Below are 12,513 nucleotides of genomic sequence, written 5' to 3' on the forward strand. Positions count from 1 at the left end.
CACCAATGATCTGCAAAGAAAAATAGGCGAACATTCATGGATCTCCAAGCCTTGTGTTTTATTCTTTTGCTACACCTAAATCACTGGTAAAAGCAAAGGCCAGATTTACAGCTTTGGGGAATTCTCTGAAAATATATATATGGCTACTGGCAAGGACTGTTGAATGGAAAGAATATATCTTGTTGGGAAAAAATGCCCTGCAGAGGGGAAGGAATTATTGTAAACACTCATTTCTGATATTTAGTCTCTCACTAAGGAGCCCACAGAAGACCAATAGTAAACTGGGCACTTAGGAGGCACGTTACCCCTTCATTTTATTCAGTTGATGGTGGAGGGGCTCTGAGAAAAGAAGAAAGACTTTGATTTTGGTATCCAGAAAAGAGGAATTCTGGCCTCAACTCTACCTTTGGCTAGCCACATGACCTTGAACAAACAGCTCACTTTTTTGGGCCCAGGATTGCAAAAACCTACATGTTCCAAAAAGCTGTCACTGGCACAAATCTACTGAACTTCAAGAATTTTTCATTTTCTGTTGGTTTTATCAATTTGGCTTCCATTTAAGATCCCCTTCGAACAAAATATTCTACAGCTCCTCAGAAACAAGTCATCTGTGGTACATTCTCATTTTAACAGTCTGAAAAATCCATGATTTCCCATCAGCATGGAGGACATTGTGGTGATGGTTAAGATGAGGACGTTTTCATCTGCTGTACTTACTGGGAGAAAATGTAAGTCAGCTTAACAATCAATGGTATTGTTTAATTCCAAAAGTGTGAAGACTTACTTTTTGCAGATATTTAGCTTCTATAAAAGGTGAGACCAGCATGAGAATCAAGTGATTATGTAAATAACATAAATGATATTTAAAATATGGGCTTTAGGCTGAGTCTTAGCTTTGATGCTCACAAAATAGTGACCCTGGCTAATCCCATCATATCTTTATCCCCAACTTCATATCATATACAATGTAAATACAATAGTGCCTAACTTGTAAGGCATACTAACTGAACTGTATATATTAATTATCTGCTTTCTATGTAAAAAGACCTTGATATTTTTAGTCCAAAGATCTCATTCCTGTACTTGATTGCTCAAACTCACTGGTTGTGAGAACTTAACCAAGTATTTTAATTCTAGTAAGTTCTATTGTTACACACACACACAACATATATGTATATATATATGAAGGATGATAATGCCATTTTCCAACAAAAAAAAGGTATAAGAAAGTGCTTGGAAAAAAACCACAAAATACTGTAACGATTAAAGCATTTATATAATTATCAATACCTAGTTTGCATTAGTCACCCATAGATAACTTGCATAGAAGAAGGAGGAAGAAGTAGGTAAAATTAGATTCTGAAACAAAGATTTCACACCTCTGATAGATTGTTACAGTAATAACCCCAATGAATAATGCCTGCCTGGGTCCATGCCCTTGTGTAGTCCCTTCCCATTTTGACTCTGGGATTGGCTGTGTGACTTGTTTTGACCAATGGGACTGCAGTGAACATGATGTAGGGGTAAGTTTGCACCTGAGGCTTGCAGACTTAGGATGCTGCCACTGTGTAAAGAAGCCCAGATTGGCTACTAGAGACACAGAGCCTAGTCAGCTGCCAGCATCAACCACCCAGCAGACCTGTGAGTTGGGCAATCTTAGACTGCAGCCCAGTTGACCTGCCAGGCAACTGCAGCTGCAAGACTGACTCTAGGTGAGACCAGCAGAAAAACTGCCCAGCAGAGCCCAGCCCTAATTGCCAACCTACAAAATCCTGAATAAAATGGTGGTTATTTTAAGTCACTAAGTTTTGGTATGATCTGTTATGCAGCAATTGATAAATGATACACAGGCAGAAAAAAAAATAAAAGAAATAAAAATAATTTCACCTACATAGTCTTCAACCTTCTCAGTATGGTTGCATTTAAGACTGAGTGCCTAGGGGCTTTCTCCTATTTTCAATAGATAAGAACCTAAGCCAAGTTGAAGCAGCTCTGTGCCTAGAGTAGCACAAAATGGGCATCAATACAAAATTCAGTGATTCTCATTCCTCTTTCCTTACTCTCGTCATGGGCTTAATGTTTGTAAAATATTTACATGCATTGTCCTACTTAATAATCACAATATCTCTATAAAGTCAACTCTCCACTTTCCTCCCTTACAATGAAAACAAAATGAAGCTATGGAGAACTCTTAAGTTGAGAAAAACTTAAAAATTACGTTTCCCAATACATTATTCATTTCATACCTACTCAATTAACTTATTTGGTGAGTCTTCACTGAAGTTGAAAAAGGAAGAAAATAGAAATAAATTGATCTACTGATCAATTCACAGGTATGAAGAAAAACCCCAAACCATAACAAGGAGACCATAGTCATATAATTTATTAAACTTTTACCATATGAATCCATATTTCCCGATGGGTATCTACAAATTGCTTCCTTTATTTTCTCTATATGTTAAAGCCAAACCATGTGGATAATTTGTTGAAAATGAGAATTCACGTTACTTACATTACTATATCGTCTGTTACATGAAGATCTCAACTTTGAAATCCACTTTTATAGACAAGAGACAATGGTTGGAAAATAAGGTGAAGTTCTTGCTTTCAAAGATGTTGGAAGTCCTTTTCAAGGGCTGTAAAATATGACGAGCTTTAAATACTGAGTGAACAAGCTGGTGTTTGAGTATCTCTGAAATACGTATATATGAAATACTTTCACCATTTGCAGCATAAAAAATATTAAACTGGGTGTCAGAAGACTTGGAGTAACCCTGATTGTGACCCTTACTCATCACTTACCCTCTCTGAGCCTCAGTTACTCCATGTATAAACCAAATATTAATCACCATGTGTCATGGAGTAATATATGTGTAATGTATCCAGTAGAGGACCTGTCTCATAAAAGGCTCCCAAAAGACAGCAACTACTTGTATTATTACTACCCACCTTGTAAGGCAGGTGCAGCAGATATTAAATTCTCATCTTGGGATTTCCCTGGTGGCACAGTGGTTAAGAATCCGCCTGCCAATGCAGGGGACACGGGTTTGAGCCCTGGTCCAGGAAGATCCCACATGCTGCAGAGCAACTAAGCCCGTGCACCACAACTACTGAGGCTGTGCTCTAGAGCCTGCGAGCCACAACTACTGAGCCCATGTGCCACAACTACTGAAGCCTGTGAGCCTAGAACCGGTGCTCCTCAACAAGAGAAGCCACCACAATAAGAAGCCTGAGCACCGCAACGAAGAGTAGCCCCCACTTGCCACAACTAGAGAAAGCTTGTGTGCAGCAACGAAGACCCAATGCAGCCAAAAATAAATAAATAAATAAATAAATAAGTTTATAAAAAAAAAATTTCTCATCTGTCCAGAATGGGCCATGTTGACCAGAATGAAGGAATATATTTTTTTTGTACAGGAAATTAGTGTCCTAGTCAGGGCCGGAGTTCTATTCTCTCATTGTCTATCTCCAAGCATACTCTTGCCAAATCACTTGTTAGCAGTGATGTCATAGTAAAAGACAGAAATAAAACTCAATTAATACAATACTTACATATGTAATATTTATGGAGCACTTACTCTGTGCGAAGCTTTGTGCTGGGAGGTGTGGATGCTACACAGACAGCTTAGACAGTACTGCACAGCAGGCCTGTTTGTGGCCTTTAGAGGCAATAAGACAGCTTCCAGTCCTTCTCCCTCTCACCAGATATCTGAATTTGAAAAAAAATGAATTAACTTCTTAAACCTTGATTTCCTCATGTTTAAAATGAGAATAATTGCACATTCTCATCACAACTCTCTGAGGTAGAATACGGCAAAATGTGTAAAATACAGCAAGACACATAAATCACACTTGTTATTACTATCTTTTACGCTTGCTATTTATTCTACTCTCAACGAGCTTATAGTCTGGTAGAGGATATAAGACATTAACATTAAATATATGAAGAAAAAAATGAATGCCTGTGGACAGAACAGATGATGTATTACAGAGTTGGAGTTGGAGGACTTCTAGCTGTGGGTATCTCACAAGGTCGTCTGGAGGGAATATCATTTTAGTGGGGCCCTATGATACAGGCGGATTTGGTGGATTAAGGGCATATGGATACTTTAATAGACTTTTTTTGGTAAAGAATTATGTTTCATATTGGGCATGGGTTAGGTCTTCAAGAGTTCTATACAGTAATATTTGCCAAAAAAAAAAAAAAGAGGTGCTTTGTAATTCAGTGAATGTGTACATTAGGAAGCTAATAAATTGTCCATGGTTTTGTTAAAAAAAAAAGTATGAAAATTGGAAAACAAATCTCAGTTGTACTCTCGTGTTCTGTTTCCTGACCCAACTTTTTCACTGAGTGTTGACGCCAAAGAAGTATCTGTTGGCACAAAGAGTAATTAGGTTCTACTTTTGCCTATTAGAATATTGTAGGATCTTAAAAGATCATAAAATCTTGTGAAGACACATGCTTAGAATTAGGCTCTGCCATCTCTCATTGTGGAATCAAACAGGCTGTAAGTAAAGAGTGAGATTTTCCTGACTTTGGCCAATATAATGACTTTTGTTCCAGGAACCAACAGGGTGGGGCTTGGATGGCCCTTCACTCTCCAGCAAAGCCCCTACTAACAAGTGAAACTAAATTGCTTTTCTCCCCTCCATGCATCTGGTCCATCTGTGCAGGCCAAATAGATTAGCTTCTCAAGTCTCAAAACAGATGTCTGCTGTTGGAAGTGTCGTGTGTGCACAACATGTTCCATGAGTTGGTGGGAATATCCTGGACTCCGGGGTGTGTAGAGACATCATTCTGGGTGGGGTTTTCCAAACAATCAGTGTGGGTGAGAGGGATGCTGGCAGGGATGTGCTCTCCATCGCGCTGCCCTCAGTAGGAGAGCTCCGTGGAGGAAAGTGTGCCGGGGCCTCCGTGCGTCAGGATCTGGTCAGGAAGAACCAACGCTGCGCCAGCTATTTTCACACAAAGTATTTAACATAGGAAATTAAGTGGGTAGGAAGAGACAAAACAGGAAAAGACACGTGACAGAGTAACTGCAGGAAGAGCTTTCACCCCTAGAGCTGGGGGAAGGAAGACAAGAAATTGGCCTTATTAAAATGTAGAAGGTTTGCAAAAAAAAATAAAAATGGCCATCAAAGCTGCAACCCAGACCCCTGAGACAGGGATGTTTCCTAAATTAAGCTGACACCTCAGAAACACAAATGAGTGACCCAGTAGAGCTGGTGCTCAGGACAGTGACTGGCTGGTGCTGGAAACTGGAAGGGGCCGCGGGAGCCCCGTAAGCTGTTCCCGCGAGTGCAGGGAAAATGGAAACTGGCACCAGCTGACTGTCTTGAATTTGCATGCCTGGCCCCACTCTAGACCCACTGGCTCAAAATCTTAGAGTGGGAAGCCCACGCATGTATATTTTTAAACAACCTTTTCAACTACTTATTGATATTGTCAACACAGGTGGGACTATTGTATCCTCAGCCTCTGTCCCAAAGCATTTTAATATGTTCTAGAGTGATTTAATATGTCTATGAATTGTCTTTAGCCATCCTGACCTTTCCATTAATGGGTGGTGTAGATATCTGAGTTGTCACCAGCCATCACTTTTCTCAGTGGACATCAGTCAATTGCTGGTCTGTCTGCGTGACCTTGCCAGCATTTTATTTCCAGTGCTTGCATCAACCTGGTGAATTAGCCAGGGGAAACTAATTATTCATCCACTCAATGCTTGTTATATGCCAAAAAATATACTAGGAACAAACATCCAACTTAGATAAAAACCAACATAGTCTTGGCCCCTATGTAGTTTTCATCTATTAGGAATTAGCCATTTACAAATAAACACATTCATCAATATGTAATTACAAATCTAGGTGAATCTTAGGAAGAAGAACAGAATGTTATAAAAGAGTATTATGTGGATTGGCTACAAACATGGCTCTGGTTATTCTACTCACTGTAAGCACACAGCTTGCAACGTGACTCTGGAGCTCCCGTCAACAAAAGATGAGATCAGTTCAGTCCTCCAGGCGCCGGTGCTCTGTGGGGTTGGAACCTTACTGCTTATCGCCCTGTGTGCGAACATGGCCTCAAATGACTATACCCAACAAGCTACCCAGAGCTGTGGGACCTAGGCCACCCGGCCTGTGCAGGGCTATTCCCAGTGGAACCATCAGCCCTACAGACAACAGCGTTACAGTGGTTACGGCCAGTTAACAGACACTGCAGGCTGTGGCCAGAGCAGCTGTGGTGGTTCTTATGGACACACTCAGGACACAGGCAGCTCCCCGGGGACATGGCTCCGCTGGTGGCTGTGGCAGTAGCTAAAGTTCTCAATCATCTTACAGGTAGTAATTCTCATACCCTGGCTACCTCTGGCAGCCGAGAGCTCCTAGCAGCACCTTGGGAAGTTATGGTAGCAGTTCTCAGAGCACTGGCTGTGGGCGGCCCCAGGCATCTGGCTATGGTGGACCGCAGCAAAGCTGTAATCCCCCTCAGGGCTCTGGACAGCAGCACCAGCGCAACAGTGGCTGTGGAGGGGGTGGTGGAGGAAACTACAGCTAAGATCAGTCCTCTGTGAGTGGTGGTGGTGGTGGTGGCCGTTAGGACCAGCATGGAGGCAGCAGCTACAAAGTTAAAAAAGAAAAAAAATAGATGAACTCTATTTCCTGACCTGTTTGAATCGGAGCTAACCTCTGGGACTTTCTTTAGCCCACAGAATGTTGTAGATGTGGCACTGCTTATGTTCTAAGTATAGGTCTCACTCCTGGAAATACCTGCTATTACCATGTGAACAGCTCAGGCTATTGTGCTGGAGGAGAAGTGAGCATGTGAGCTGGGACGGTTTGTCTCTTGTGGATAAGAGATTTCATGAGGCCAAGGTGGGCTATCTCAGTTGAAGCCATTCCAAGTCAGACCCCTGAGCTGCAGATCTCAAAATGTACCCTGCCATTGATAGAACTATCAGTTGAATCCAAATGCCAATCTGATGCATCGTGAGCTAGAAAAGTGTATTGTGTTTAAGTCATTAGGTTTTAGAGTGGTTTGTTACATGATGAAAGGGATTGATAAAAGTAATCTGTGTAGGGAAAGATCTTCAAAATTGTTTCCTTCTGAATTATCTGATTCTGATTCTATGTGGAAGGGATGCCTCTAGGCTTTTCATTGCTTTGAACTATTTCATACCTCTATATATCATACAAAACTGATGGCGATGCAAATGACTTTTAATCTATAGACCTGCAAATAAATTGTATATGTGTACAATTCATATAAATCATGTAGTATATGCTTCCTTCATTAATCATATTTGAGATTCATCCATATTGTAGCATGTATCAATATTTCAGTACTTTTTATGGCTGGATAATATTCTGTTGTATAGAGAGTACCACACTTTGTTATCAATTAATAGGCATTTGGGTTGTTTCCACTTTTTGGCTATTATGAATAATGCCATTATCAACATGAGTGCATAAAATTTTGTATGGACATATATTTTAATTTATCTTGGGTATATAACTTAAGAGTGAAATTGTTAGACCAGAGGGTAAATGTGTGTCTGGCATTTAAAGGAACTGCCCAACTATCTTCCGTGGTACCTGTACCATTTGACATTCCCACAGCAATGTATGGAGGTTCCAATTTAACACATCCATGCCAACACTTGCGATTGTCTATTTTTTTAATTATAGCCAACTCAACAGGTATAACGAGGTGTCTTGCTGCAGTTTTATTTTGCTTCTTACTAATGACTACAGTCAACTCTCTGTATCTGTGGGTTCTGTCCACTCCCATAGATTCATTCAACTTTGGATTGAAAAAAAAAAAACTTTTTTTAAATGCAAAATTTGAATTTGTCTCATGCCAGCAACTATTTATATAGTGTTTACATTGATGTTTACAGCTATTTACATAGCATTTACGTTGTACTGAGTATTATAAGTATTTTAGAGATGATGTAAAGTATACGGGAAGTTGTGCATAGATTATATGTAAACATTACATCATTTTCTATAAGGGACTCAAGCATCCTCAGATTTTTGTATCTGCAGGGGGTCCTGGAACCAATCCCCTCTGGACACCAAGGGATGACTGTAATGATTTTGAGCATCCTTTCATGTGCTTATTTGTATATCTTTATAGATGAACTGTCTATTCAAATCCATTGTCCATTTATTATTTAGTTGTGAGGTAATTATATATTCTAGATACAAGTCCCAAATCAGATACATGATTTCAAATATGTTCTTTCAGACTATAGATCATCTTTTCACTTTCTTGATTGTGTAGTTGGAAGGATGCAACTTTTTAATTTTGGTGAAATCCAATTTATCTTATTTTTGTCAATTGTGCTTTTAGTGTCATATATAAGAAGGCATTGCCTAACGTGAGCTTACCAAGATGTGTTATCCTAACAGTTTTATAGTTTTAGCTCAGTTAACTGTATGATCCACTTGAGATATTTCTGTGTATGATATGAGCTAAGGGTTCAAATGCCTTCTTTTATATGTAGATATTCAAGTTGTCCCAATACCGTTTGTTGAGAAGATGATTCTTTCCTCATCAAACTTCCCGCTCTGTCAAAAATTAATTGACTGAAAATGTTAGAGTTTATCTCAGGGTTCTCAATTCTCCTTCATTGATCCGTATGTCTACCCTTATGCTAGTACCACAATGTTTTGATTACCATAACTTTGTAGTAAGATTCGAAGTTGGAAACTGTGTGTCTTCCCACTTTCTTTTTTCTTTTTCAAAATTGTTTTGACTATTCTGGGTCCCTTGCATTTTCATAAGAATTTTAGGATTGGTTTGTCTCCTTTAGCAAAAAGAACCAGCTGAAATATTGATAGTGATTGTGTTAAATCTATCAATCAGTTTGAAGATTGAACCAAGTTGTGAGATCTGCCTGTTTTTGTCATCAAAAATGAGTTAACATATATATGGAATCTAAAAAAATGGTACTGATGAACCCAGTGACAGGGCAGGAATAAAGATGCAGATGTAGAGGACGGACTTGAGGACATAGGGTTGGGGGTGGGGGTGAAGCGGAAGCTAGAGCAAAGTGGGAGAGTAGCATTGATATATATACACTACCAAATGTAAAATAGCTAGTGGGAAGTTGCTGCATAACACAGGGAGATAAACTCGATAATGGGTGATGCCTTAGAGGGCCAGGATAGGGAGGGTGGGAGGGAGTTTTGGGAGGGAGGGGATATGGGGATATATGAATAAATACAGCTGATGCACTTTGGTGTACCTCAAAAACTGGTACAAGAGTGTAAAGCAATTATATTCCAATAAAGAGCTAAAAAAATGAGTTAAGTAAAGTCTTTAACATACACTCATTTTAAATGTTTATACAAGTTATAATTCGATGTCTTCTTGAAAACAATTTTTAACAACAGACATGAAATTTGGACCATCACAGGTCTCAGCTTTAGCTTCTCAGCATTCCTTACTCCATACTTTTTCCTAAGCAATGTCATTCACACCTACAGCTTAAATTAGCCTCAATCTATACATCAGTGCCTCCCAGATTTTTTTTTCTCTGTCTAAAACCTCATTGTCTAAGTTCCAGACAGAGTCTTAATTTTACCTGCCTACTCAACTTCTCCACTTACACATCTCAAAGGCACTTCTAACTCAACAGGATTGAGCTTGAATCAATTCCTTCAGCTCCCTGGCCTAGGTCCTGTCCTACCATGGATCTCTATGGTGTTAAAAGAGAACATCTTTTATTAGGTTGCATAAGCCAGATACCTAGGAATCACTGTTTACCTCCCCTCCTCTCCGCTTCCTCTCCCACAAAATTCACCTTAGACATCAGTCTAGCTACTGATGCGCCTTCCTAATACAAGCTACCATTATGTCTTCCCTAGACCATGCGATTGTCTTCTAACTGGTTTTCTTGCATCCACTGTGGCCACCTTTGTTCTGTTCTCATTACAGGCAGATTTCAAAAATCAAGTCTGATCATGTCAGCATGCTTAAAAACCTATAACAGCTTCTTCTATATCTTGCATCTTGTATCTCTTGGATAAAGATCAAACTCCCATCTACTGCACTGGACCATGCGTAGCTTGGCTCTTACTTACCTTTATACCCTGTCTTATACCACTCTACCCTTCTTTAATGTTTGTTCATTTTTTTAGATATACAATTATCCTTTTTGCATCTTCTGTTCCCTCTACCTGAACCATATATTATCCACATTTCCATTGACTTAAATCCTATGTATCTTTTAGATATTTGGTAATTTTTACAGAAAAGGATTCTTTGATTCCCCAGCCAGGCAAAGTTTTGTTATATGCTTTTATAGAACAATGCCTCTTTCCTTGAGGGCATCTATTAATCTTTATGCCACTTATTTCAGGGAGTATTTGATTATTACCCATCTCCCCACTAAAATCTTCACTAAATCAGAGAGGTGGTCTATGTTGATTAACCTTGTGCAATGGCCAGACATCTTTCTCTTGCAAATAACACATGAAACCAACATACATTTTTTATAAAGGGAAAGAAAGAAAATAAATAAAATTTGGACTAATGTAACTGAAGTTTAGGGGTTCAAATCCCAGTTTCAGGTAAGTCAGGATTCAGGTACACAAGTGGCTTCTTCTCATCTCTTGGCTCATTTTTCTGAGCTTCATTTTCAGGAAATCTCTTGCCATGTTTCAGAAGGATGGATAGCAACAGTCCAGGCTTAAGTTCTAGCACCTTGGCTATGCCAACAGAAAGTGTTTTTCTTTCCTCGTGATTCCAGTGAAGGTTCCCAGGCCGATTCTCAGTGGGATGGATTGGATCACACCCACTCCTGAACCAATTCCTGTGGCCAGGGGTGCTTGATTCCTTCCAGAGCCACAGGATGGGATCATATGGGATCACTGAAATCATATGAGCAGGAGGTTAGCAAAGGAAGGAAAGAAGAAGAGAGTGAATAAATGCTGGATAGAAAAGGCAGCAGTAACTCTTCTGTACGTCTTACATAGTGTCTGGCATATAACTTTTGCCCAACAAATACTCGCCGAATGTGCAAAGTAAATTAGGCACAGTTGATGACAGGAGAACAGGTGAAAAAAAAGAGGATGTTGGAGTAGCTTTGTTGAGTCAATAAACTTGGCTTTGAATCTCCTTTTCATCATTTATTACCTGGGTAACCACAGTCAAGTTACTTAAACACCTTGATCTTGAGTTTTTTTCATCTATTGAATTGTAATAATAATCCCTAACACCCAAAGATTTCATAAGACAAATGCACTAACACGTGGAAAATGCCTATATTTGGACTGAGCAAGCCTACAGAGTCTCTCATTCCAGTTCCCTTCTACTTCCAGACTTTATTATTGGCTATGTGTTAGTTCTTTCCTCGCCATTCTTTGAAGTGGGGGCTACAGTTGTCTAGATCTGGGGCACTGTTTTCCCAGTTTTATTTATTGACATCTAAACATCTACCAATCAGGCAGGAAAAAAAAACGGGAAAAAGGAGAAAGGACTGAGTTTAAGAAAAGATGGGGGAAATGAGAGTTATGAGTCAGATGAGGTTGACAGGTATACCACATGCTCTGCTTTCTACACCACCCAGTGTAACCTTGAGCCGATAATATCCCTTGCTATTCAATTCACACCTGGTTCTCAGGGAGCTGTAGCTCCACGTTAGCACAATGAACTTGGCTGTATTGTTCTGTGCTACTTCCTTCTGCCCTCCCCTGAAACCGCATTTCAATCAATTGCTAATGTCAGCGTGGGAGTCATAATCCTGGTTTAGCCATGTTACAAGTTACCACATCTCCATGGGTCAGGGAAAGGAGTTTGACTGTCAAGGGAGTAGACCTGAAAGCCAGACAAAGCTTTCTGTTTTCTCCCAGGCAGTGAGCTAGAGCAAGATCCAACCCAATCCATCTCATAAATACCTTTCTCCTTGCCAGAGAAGGAGTTAACTCTGCAGCTAGAATGTCATGCCAGCCTATGAGGAGCTTTGAAAATCACTGTTCCCCTAGTCCTATGTACCTTGTCTTTATAGGCTATAAAGACCTAGCCTAAATCCAAAACCCACAACAGATTTATGCCTAAAATTTAAAGGGCTTTTTTTTTGTTTTGAATTTTGAGGCTGTGATAGTTTTAGAAGGTGTTTTTCTAGCCCATGTTATCAAACACATCACCGTGAAAACAGTGATTTAGAAAAAGGGGGTTCAGAAGAGAGACATCAACAATGCTTGGAGACAGGACAAGTGAAGATTTGATCCCCAAGTGATGTGGGATTATTATTTCTGTGAGATGCGTCAAAGTGTTGGAGCACAGCTAATGGTGTACCATGTGCTTATTAGTTTCATCTTTAGCTTCAGTGATAGTCAATCAGCTTCATCAAAAATGCACAATCCAGAGATAATCAGTTGGCCTTAATCAGTGCTATACTGCGGGGGCAGCTGCCCATTTCTCACCCCTATCTTGATCATAGCTTTTCTAATTAGTGTACTGAATGGGAGAAATATTGGTGAAAATGAGCAGTTTGCTGATGA

This window comes from Hippopotamus amphibius, chromosome 12 (genome assembly GCF_030028045.1).
Source record: "Hippopotamus amphibius kiboko isolate mHipAmp2 chromosome 12, mHipAmp2.hap2, whole genome shotgun sequence".
NCBI classification, from domain to species: domain Eukaryota; kingdom Metazoa; phylum Chordata; class Mammalia; order Artiodactyla; family Hippopotamidae; genus Hippopotamus; species Hippopotamus amphibius.